The sequence below is a fragment of the Bombus huntii genome, unplaced genomic scaffold (genome assembly GCF_024542735.1).
Source record: "Bombus huntii isolate Logan2020A unplaced genomic scaffold, iyBomHunt1.1 ctg00000179.1, whole genome shotgun sequence".
In the NCBI taxonomy this organism is placed as follows: Eukaryota; Metazoa; Arthropoda; class Insecta; order Hymenoptera; family Apidae; genus Bombus; species Bombus huntii.
In genome coordinates this window covers 72,501-82,892 of record NW_026099416.1, presented here as the reverse complement: position 1 = coordinate 82,892, position 10,392 = coordinate 72,501, and the positions used below count along the sequence as shown (strand labels likewise).

General features: G+C 45.8%; 2 non-coding genes across 2 annotated transcripts; both read left to right on the top strand.

The window, feature by feature from the left end:
* Positions 1-3,622: 3,622 nt before the first annotated feature.
* LOC126877512 (small subunit ribosomal RNA) lies at positions 3,623-5,545 on the top strand. Its single transcript, XR_007695085.1, has one exon. It is a non-coding gene; the product is annotated as a small subunit ribosomal RNA (ribosomal RNA).
* A 2,799-nt stretch (positions 5,546-8,344) lies between these two features.
* LOC126877517 (5.8S ribosomal RNA) lies at positions 8,345-8,499 on the top strand. Its single transcript, XR_007695089.1, has one exon. It is a non-coding gene; the product is annotated as a 5.8S ribosomal RNA (ribosomal RNA).
* Positions 8,500-10,392: the final 1,893 nt, after the last annotated feature.

Here is a 10,392-nt window from a genome sequence, read left to right as displayed (position 1 = left end):
TTTTGCATAAATCGACGTAACTCGACGAAATACGTCGGGATTAATGGTTTATTTCCCGTCCGAGAACGATTTTTAAAAACGGACCTATGCGGCCGGTCGTTCGTACTTAGAAAATTTTCGGACCGAACACTCTTTTTCGATTAATTCGTTAAAAAGCGTTATAACGTACGAATATTTTTCAAGAAATCGTTATAACTCGATAAAATACGTCGGGATTAAGCGTTTATATCGTCGGCAGACGGATATAAAAACGTTTGGACCGACACGACCGGTCGTTGGAACATAGAAAAATTCCGAGCCGGTACGTTGGGACTTAGAAAAATTCCGAGGGCGAAAAAGTTTTTTTCGAGTTTATTCGTTAAAAAGCGTTACAAGGTATGAATTTTTTTGCATAAATCGACGTAACTCGACGAAATACGTCGGGATTAATGGTTTATTTCCGTCCGAGAACGATTTTTAAAAACGGACCTATGCGGCCGGTCGTTCGTACTTAGAAAATTTTCGGACCGAACACTCTTTTTCGATTAATTCGTTAAAAAGCGTTATAACGTACGAATATTTTTCAAGAAATCGTTATAACTCGATAAAATACGTCGGGATTAAGCGTTTATATCGTCGGCAGACGGATATAAAAACGTTTGGACCGACACGACCGGTCGTTGGAACATAGAAAAATTCCGAGCCGGTACGTTGGGACTTAGAAAAATTCCGAGGGCGAAAAAGTTTTTTCGAGTTTATTCGTTAAAAAGCGTTACAAGGTATGAATTTTTTTGCATAAATCGACGTAACTCGACGAAATACGTCGGGATTAATGGTTTATTTCCGTCCGAGAACGATTTTTAAAAACGGACCTATGCGGCCGGTCGTTCGTACTTAGAAAATTTTCGGACCGAACACTCTTTTTCGATTAATTCGTTAAAAAGCGTTATAACGTACGAATATTTTTCAAGAAATCGTTATAACTCGATAAAATACGTCGGGATTAAGCGTTTATATCGTCGGCAGACGGATATAAAAACGTTTGGACCGACACGACCGGTCGTTGGAACATAGAAAAATTCCGAGCCGGTACGTTGGGACTTAGAAAAATTCCGAGGGCGAAAAAGTTTTTTCGAGTTTATTCGTTAAAAAGCGTTACAAGGTATGAATTTTTTTGCATAAATCGACGTAACTCGACGAAATACGTCGGGATTAATGGTTTATTTCCGTCCGAGAACGATTTTTAAAAACGGACCTATGCGGCCGGTCGTTCGTACTTAGAAAATTTTCGGACCGAACACTCTTTTTCGATTAATTCGTTAAAAAGCGTTATAACGTACGAATATTTTTCAAGAAATCGTTATAACTCGATAAAATACGTCGGGATTAAGCGTTTATATCGTCGGCAGACGGATATAAAAACGTTTGGACCGACACGACCGGTCGTTGGAACATAGAAAAATTCCGAGCCGGTACGTTGGGACTTAGAAAAATTCCGAGGGCGAAAAAGTTTTTTCGAGTTTATTCGTTAAAAAGCGTTACAAGGTATGAATTTTTTTGCATAAATCGACGTAACTCGACGAAATACGTCGGGATTAATGGTTTATTTCCGTCCGAGAACGATTTTTAAAAACGGACCTATGCGGCCGGTCGTTCGTACTTAGAAAATTTTCGGACCGAACACTCTTTTTCGATTAATTCGTTAAAAAGCGTTATAACGTACGAATATTTTTCAAGAAATCGTTATAACTCGATAAAATACGTCGGGATTAAGCGTTTATATCGTCGGCAGACGGATATAAAAACGTTTGGACCGACACGACCGGTCGTTGGAACATAGAAAAATTCCGAGCCGGTACGTTGGGACTTAGAAAAATTCCGAGGGCGAAAAAGTTTTTTCGAGTTTATTCGTTAAAAAGCGTTACAAGGTATGAATTTTTTTGCATAAATCGACGTAACTCGACGAAATACGTCGGGATTAATGGTTTATTTCCGTCCGAGAACGATTTTTAAAAACGGACCTATGCGGCCGGTCGTTCGTACTTAGAAAATTTTCGGACCGAACACTCTTTTTCGATTAATTCGTTAAAAAGCGTTATAACGTACGAATATTTTTCAAGAAATCGTTATAACTCGATAAAATACGTCGGGATTAAGCGTTTATATCGTCGGCAGACGGATATAAAAACGTTTGGACCGACACGACCGGTCGTTGGAACATAGAAAAATTCCGAGCCGGTACGTTGGGACTTAGAAAAATTCCGAGGGCGAAAAAGTTTTTTCGAGTTTATTCGTTAAAAAGCGTTACAAGGTATAAATTTTTTTACGGGAATCGTTCTATCTCTATTAGATACGTCGGGATTAAACATTTTTATCGATTTTTTCAAAAAATTAGCGTTCGTCGAACTGACACGACTGGGATATTTTTCTAATTTTTTCGTTAATTAACGTTACAAGGTATATATTTTTTTGCATATTTCTACTTATTTTAACGTATTGTAATTGATTATAAACTTATTTTTTGTCCGTATTCGATAAAAGAGTATGTTTACTGATGCAATTTTTCGGTGAAAAAAAAAATTAATTTTTTGGTAAAAATGCATTTCTATTATGTTAATAAAACGTCTGGTAATGTATTTCGATGGTTGGATATTGGCTTTGTATAGTAGTGATCGAGCGTTCGCGAGACTAAGTTCCAGCGTCCCTTCCGAACGGTACGTTGCTACGGAGGTTTTGCACCGTAAGCGCGCGGCCGCTAGCCCGGCCGGCGCCGGCCTTCCGGCTGGCGCTTTCGTATCTATAAGAGAGACGTCGAGCCGGACGGTTCGGTCGGAACAGCGTTGAGCGCGTGGCTATTCTACGGCCTCGGTTGAGAATTCAGTCACCGCTCCTCGAGTCTTAGTGTATTTTACGCTATTTCTCGACTGTTCCTCCGTTCTCGTTCTGGTTTTTTCTCTACACTGCTGCGCCGCGGGTCGCTGTCCTGGACGTAATGACCAAATATCGTGGCAAGGTTCCCCTGAGTCGGGAAGCTGGTGACCTGTGTGTACGTATTCTAACAAAAATTGTTAGATGCGTGTGTGCTTGTACTAACTGAGCATCGATTCATTCAAAAGAGTATAACCGTCTGCTTTCTATAAAAACTTCTGCTTTCGCAGAAGTATCCGATGAGGCGGTAGGAGCGTACTATCTTTGCGTAGTATGTCTTCTGCCGAAAATGTTCTACCGATTGAAAGAATATTCTTACGGTATGTCCAGCGCGACGCACTGGGATACGCGCTTGTTCGTTCAGCGTGAGGTGCGTATACGTGCTTTACCGCTAAGATATTCTAATAAGTCTTTTTACACGAAGACAGCATTATGGAAATGTTCCTTTAGAAGTACGATTCTAAACATTTTATATAAGACTATGAGAAAGAGAGAGAGAGAAGAGAGGAGGTGGAGTTGAGAATTACAAAGTGGCTGCGAGCGGCGTTCGAAGATTATTACTGAACTATGGGTGTATCTCGAACGTCGCTAGGAGATATATTTTATAGATATATCTATCTTAAGAACGAAAAGTCTCGTCGTACGGTGCTTACGTCCCACCTACGACACGAAGAGAACTTAAACGAAATTTATAAGAATTGTTATACGAATAAGATCCCTGGTTGATCCTGCCAGTAGTCATATGCTTGTCTCAAAGATTAAGCCATGCATGTCTCAGTACATGCCGCATTAAGGTGAAACCGCGAATGGCTCATTAAATCAGTTATGGTTTCTTAGATCATACCTACATTTACTTGGATAACTGTGGTAATTCTAGAGCTAATACATGCAAACAGATTCCGACCAGAGATGGTAGGAATGCTTTTATTAGATCAAAACCAATCGGTGGCGGATGGCTCGTCTGTCCGTCCATCGTTTGTTTTGGTGACTCTGAATAACTTTGTGCTGATCGCATGGTCATCTAGCACCGGCGACGCATCTTTCAAATGTCTGCCTTATCAACTGTCGATGGTAGGTTCTGCGCCTACCATGGTTGTAACGGGTAACGGGGAATCAGGGTTCGATTCCGGAGAGGGAGCCTGAGAAACAGCTACCACATCCAAGGAAGGCAGCAGGCGCGCAAATTACCCACTCCCGGCACGGGGAGGTAGTGACGAAAAATAACGATACGGGACTCATCCGAGGCCCCGTAATCGGAATGAGTACACTTTAAATCCTTTAACGAGGACCAATTGGAGGGCAAGTCTGGTGCCAGCAGCCGCGGTAATTCCAGCTCCAATAGCGTATATTAAAGTTGTTGCGGTTAAAAAGCTCGTAGTTGAATCTGTGTGTCACAGTGTCGGTTCACCGCTCGCGGTGTTTAACTGGCATTATGTGGTACGTCCTATCGGTGGGCTTAGCTCCTCGCGGGCGGTCCAACTAATATCCCATCGCGGTGCTCTTCACTGAGTGTCGAGGTGGGCCGATACGTTTACTTTGAACAAATTAGAGTGCTTAAAGCAGGCTACCTTCGCCTGAATACTGTGTGCATGGAATAATGGAATAGGACCTCGGTTCTATTTTGTTGGTTTTCGGAGCCCCGAGGTAATGATTAATAGGGACAGATGGGGGCATTCGTATTGCGACGTTAGAGGTGAAATTCTTGGATCGTCGCAAGACGGACAGAAGCGAAAGCATTTGCCAAAAATGTTTTCATTAATCAAGAACGAAAGTTAGAGGTTCGAAGGCGATCAGATACCGCCCTAGTTCTAACCATAAACGATGCCAGCCAGCGATCCGCCGAAGTTCCTCCGATGACTCGGCGGGCAGCTTCCGGGAAACCAAAGCTTTTGGGTTCCGGGGGAAGTATGGTTGCAAAGCTGAAACTTAAAGGAATTGACGGAAGGGCACCACCAGGAGTGGAGCCTGCGGCTTAATTTGACTCAACACGGGAAACCTCACCAGGCCCGGACACCGGAAGGATTGACAGATTGATAGCTCTTTCTTGATTCGGTGGGTGGTGGTGCATGGCCGTTCTTAGTTGGTGGAGCGATTTGTCTGGTTAATTCCGATAACGAACGAGACTCTAGCCTGCTAAATAGACGTAACTTATGGTATCTCGAAGGCCCCCGGCTTCGGTCGGTGGGTTTTTACTACCAACGTACAAACAAATCTTCTTAGAGGAACAGGCGGCTTCTAGCCGCACGAGATTGAGCAATAACAGGTCTGTGATGCCCTTAGATGTTCTGGGCCGCACGCGCGCTACACTGAAGGAATCAGCGTGTTTTCCCTGGCCGAAAGGCCCGGGTAACCCGCTGAACCTCCTTCGTGCTAGGGATTGGGGCTTGCAATTATTCCCCATGAACGAGGAATTCCCAGTAAGCGCGAGTCATAAGCTCGCGTTGATTACGTCCCTGCCCTTTGTACACACCGCCCGTCGCTACTACCGATTGAATGATTTAGTGAGGTCTTCGGACTGGTGCGCGGCCAATGTGATAAGCATTGCCGATGTTACCGGGAAGATGACCAAACTTGATCATTTAGAGGAAGTAAAAGTCGTAACAAGGTTTCCGTAGGTGAACCTGCGGAAGGATCATTAACGATACGATACCAAAAGAATTTGACTTGAACACATATAAAAACTATGAAATATATATCACAATGGTCGGTAAGGAGCCGTACTCCTCCTGTATCGACGAAAGTATATACGACGTATTAACAAGCTATATACTTTAACAAACGAAAACGCCAGGGAGCTTGGCAACCTCCGTTGGCACGAATAGAAATATTCTTAAGGAGGAGACGACCCTCCAGCTACGGAATTATACGAAGAGAAGGTGGCACTCTCTCTCGATCATCGGGATGAAGAGATATATATATACAAGTATAAAAACGAAATGCGAATGAAACTTATTCGAGGCGCCTGCGTGAGGTCGTAAACAGAAAGACCCGCCGTCTCCGAATAAAACATATAACATATAATATATATATATATATATGAAATTCTAATAAAAGGGAACTCTAGCTTCGAAAGAGCCAACAAAAGTTAAGGCTCGATATCAAACGAAAAAATTACGATGGAAACCAGGTGTAAAGAGAAATGCAGTCGTGGCGCCTGCGAGAGGCCGTACACAGAAAGACCCGCCGTCACGATCTCGTATTTCGTATTTGCATCGTGGAAACCGTACAAACGAAATATAAAAGTCCATGCAAACTAATAAGAAAATCTCTAAAGTGCCTCGTGTCGGAGTGATCATGCTCGCCTATTCTCTTCTATGTTTCGTGGTCTGTGTTGCGTTTGTTCTCCTCCTAGCAACGGGACATATCGAAGACTCCTCTTTGGGATCGAACGAAGCGTCTAGAACGAGTCGACGAGAGCGAAAGAACTTGTAGCGAGTCGCGCAGAGCGAAAGGATACCGATATACATCTTCGAAGGTTCTCTTCGAAGATCCATGGATACCTTCTGCGTCGACTTCTCTCGTCTCTTTCATCGAAACTCTCGTCGTTCTCGAAACGTGCTTCCTACCCAAAGGGCGTGTGCTCTTCGTATGTCGTTTCGTTCGAAATAACGAAACCACGTGTAACATACTCGTGGATCGGGTAACCTAGAACGAAGACGCATCGCGTGGATGTTGGCCCGCTATGCGACGATGACCGATGATGATGATGATGATGATATGATGATGATGATGATGTCGATGTCGACGACGACGACGATGAAGACGATGTGTAGCAACGATTCGTAACTAGTCTAGCCGAAGTTCGTTCAGAGGGGAACGCCGCCGGCTTCGAAGCCTCGATGTCGTGAGTCGGACACCCGTGCCGTCGCTAGAGTTTTTCAAACTCTGCTTCTGGATATTGGGACGAAAGACCGCTCGAGGACGACGACAGCCGTGCGTGCGTATCCCATCGAATTTTTTTTACACCACCTGAACGAGACTAAAGTTTCGTCTAGTTGATCGTCTACCGTCGCATAATGTATATTATATACCGTTCAGAGGGGACCGGCTGTCTATCCTCGTTGTCGTGAGTCGGACACCCGTGCCGTCGCTAGAGTTTTTCAAACTCTGCTTCTGGATATCGGGACGAAAGACCGCGCGAGGACGACGGATGCGAGTCCCATCGAATTTTTGACTTACACACTACCTGAACGAGACTTAAAGTTTCATATAATATACCGTTCAGAGGGGACCGGCTGTCTTTCCTCGTTGTCGTGAGTCGGACACCCGTGCCGTCGCTAGAGTTTTTCAAACTCTGCTTCTGGATATCGGGACGAAAGACCGCGCGAGGACGACGGATGCGAGTCCCATCGAATTTTTGATTTACACACTACCTGAACGAGACTTAAAGTTTCATCCAGTTTGTCGTCTATCATCTCATATATAATATACCGTTCAGAGGGGACCGGCTGTCTATCCTCGTTGTCGTGAGTCGGACACCCGTGCCGTCGCTAGAGTTTTTCAAACTCTGCTTCTGGATGTTGGGACGAAAGACCGCGCGAGGACGATGGATGCGTGTCCCATCGAATTTTTGATTTACAAGACACACACTACCTGAACGAGACTAAAGTTTCATCGAGTTTATCGTCGCATAACCCGTTCGGAGGGGACCGGCTGTCTATCCTCGTTGTCGTGAGTCGGACACCCGTGCCGTCGCTAGAGTTTTTCAAACTCTGCTTCTGGATATCGGGACGAAAGACCGCGCGAGGACGATGGCTGCGAGTCCCATCGAATTTTTGTTTTTTTTTTTTTTTTAAAGAAAAAACACCACCCGAACGGAGATGTGTTCTATCTTTCGTCGATTTTTCATGCTTTCAGTCGGTCGCGTGGTCGCCATCCGTTCGGAGGGGATCGCCGGCTTCGAAACCTCGATGTCGTGAGTCGGACACCCGTGCCGTCGCTAGAGTTTTTCAAACTCTGCTTCTGGATATTGGGACGAAAGACCGCTCGAGGCGGACGGCCGCGCGAATCCCATCGAATCTTTACTATCACCCGAACGATGGAGAGATGCACGCGCGCTGTTTCTTGAATAATTGGACGAGAGAGTAGAATCAAACACATATATAACATGGGCTAGCCACCGTGCTTACTCGTTCGCGAGATCGTGTGCTGTACAGAGGATTCAGAATCGGGTGTATATATCCCCGTCGTTTCCTGACGAACGGAGCTTCGATCTCGATGGTTGTTATATATCATAATGTACTTTACGCCCGGCCGGCGAACGCGCGTATCTTCGCGCGTTCGTCGTTTTCTTTTTTTTTCGAACGTTTTTGTGTCGTCAATCCTATGGCGACTTCTGCGCGTTCGATTCCCGTTGGTCGAACGTGACGGAACTCGGCTTCGCTAGAACCGAGAAGAGTACATTTGAGTATTGAACTGTTGTAAATTTATAAAAGATTACCCTGAACGGTGGATCACTTGGCTCGTGGGTCGATGAAGAACGCAGCTAATTGCGCGTCAACGTGTGAACTGCAGGACACATGAACATCGACATTTCGAACGCACATTGCGGTCCACGGATACAATTCCTGGACCACGCCTGGCTGAGGGTTGCTCACGTAAACCTAAGACTGCTTGCGTTGCGTATCGTTACTCTCCGTATCTGTCTCTCTCTGTCCCTTCTTGCCTTAACAACCCGCCGTCGTTCTTCTTTATATAAGAGAACGTTTCAGAGTCGGACGAAGGTACAAGAACGAGGATACGAATAAGAGCGGACGGAGAGAACATACGCGACGTACGAGCGATTGTTGGACGCTCGTCGGCGTTCGTCGCGGTCGTGCAGAGACCGTGCAAGTCGTACGCATGCTCGATATATAATCTATCGTGTTCACGGGAGACTACGAAACTCTACCTCTGTCTCTCTCTGTCCCTTCTTGCCTTGACAACCCGCCGTCGTTCTTCTTAAAAATTATAAGAGAACGTTTCAGAGTCGGACGAAGGTATACGAAGGGATACGAATAAGAGCGGAGAGAACCGGTCACGGACCTGCGTGAGTGCTCGCGGCGTCGTGAGTCGTCCTTACGAGGGCGACCGCCCGCTTATGCACCGCTTCGTGTATCGGTTATCGAACGTATATACTCGTAGTGTTCTCCTCGTGACCGATTTTTTTTTTCATATCAGGCGATATATGCTACGTTTGCCGGTGTTCGACGCACGAAGGTCCGCGCCCCCGACGTCGTCTTAAAAGAATATTATATTTGGCGAGACTGAGAGAGAAAGCAAATATGGGAACTCGGTCGAGAGAGGAGAGAAGAGAGAACCAAAAAAAAAAACCTAAACTCGATGGCGTGCGAAACTTTGCCATAATCTACCGTCTTTTCTTAAGACTCTCGTACAGCCCCAGGGATCGAATGCCCACTCCGTCTCTTCGCGAAAGCGACTGACAACAACGAGGACCGTCGCATCGATGGGTCGTCGTTGCGTTTTACACGCTCTGTGCTTTTTTACAAGCCCCGAAAGTATCAGCCGTAGATCCGGGAACGCACACGCGAGATTTCTTCGAGCGCTCTGACGACTTAGGGAGGTATGATCCCCAGCGTCGCGCGGAGATCGGAGAGTACACGTACTCGTATCGGGACGAATTTTCCCCGTCGTCGTGTATCTCTCTGCCCGCGCGCCTGGCTCCCGAAAAGCCACGTTCGTCGGAAATCTTACATATTATATATGTAACGCGTGTGCGAACTAGCGTGTGTCTAAGATCGGCTATACACGGGTGCTGCTGTAACTACAAGCTCGAGGTGTTTTCCGCAGCGTTTCTGTACCCGAGGAAGATGCGCATGTGAGTCCGTTACGAAGTTGTTCGTACGGTCGTCGTCGTCGGAGAGATCGTAGACGAGGAAGAAGACGATCCCCTTTGGCGAGGCTCGAGAAAAAAACTTTGAGAGAGACGAGGTATACACGCGCGTACGACTATGTCGTGCGCGCGTGTGATTTTTTTTTTATGGCAATTCGACGCTTCGAGAATAGAGAAAAGAGAGTGTTGGTCATCCCATGCCTCTTCGTCGTCTATCGCTGGACCGCGCATCCTAACGTCGCGCCGGTCGTCCAGTCCCCGAACACACACACCCACCCGACGGTACGTCTCGCTCGCTTTTTCACTTGCGTGAGTTCCCGTACCGGGAACCGCTGGAATCGTCGAGAGAAGAGAAACGGCTGTAGGAGAAAAAGAGGACGGACGTTAAAAACCGGACGATCGTTACACGGATGTCTTGCGTGAGTCTTAGCTCGAACATGATACGACGAACGAAGTTTGGCACTTTGGCGAGATGCATAAAACGCTCGTACATACATACATACATATATATTGTATATCGAATAGAGAGTGTTCTCCTTCTATTCGAATTTTTTTTCTCTTTGAGGCGATTTTCGCACAGAGAAATACACACACACACACCACCTTCTCTCGCACCGAATCTTTCCGAGCTTTCGTTTTCTACGAGTCTACGC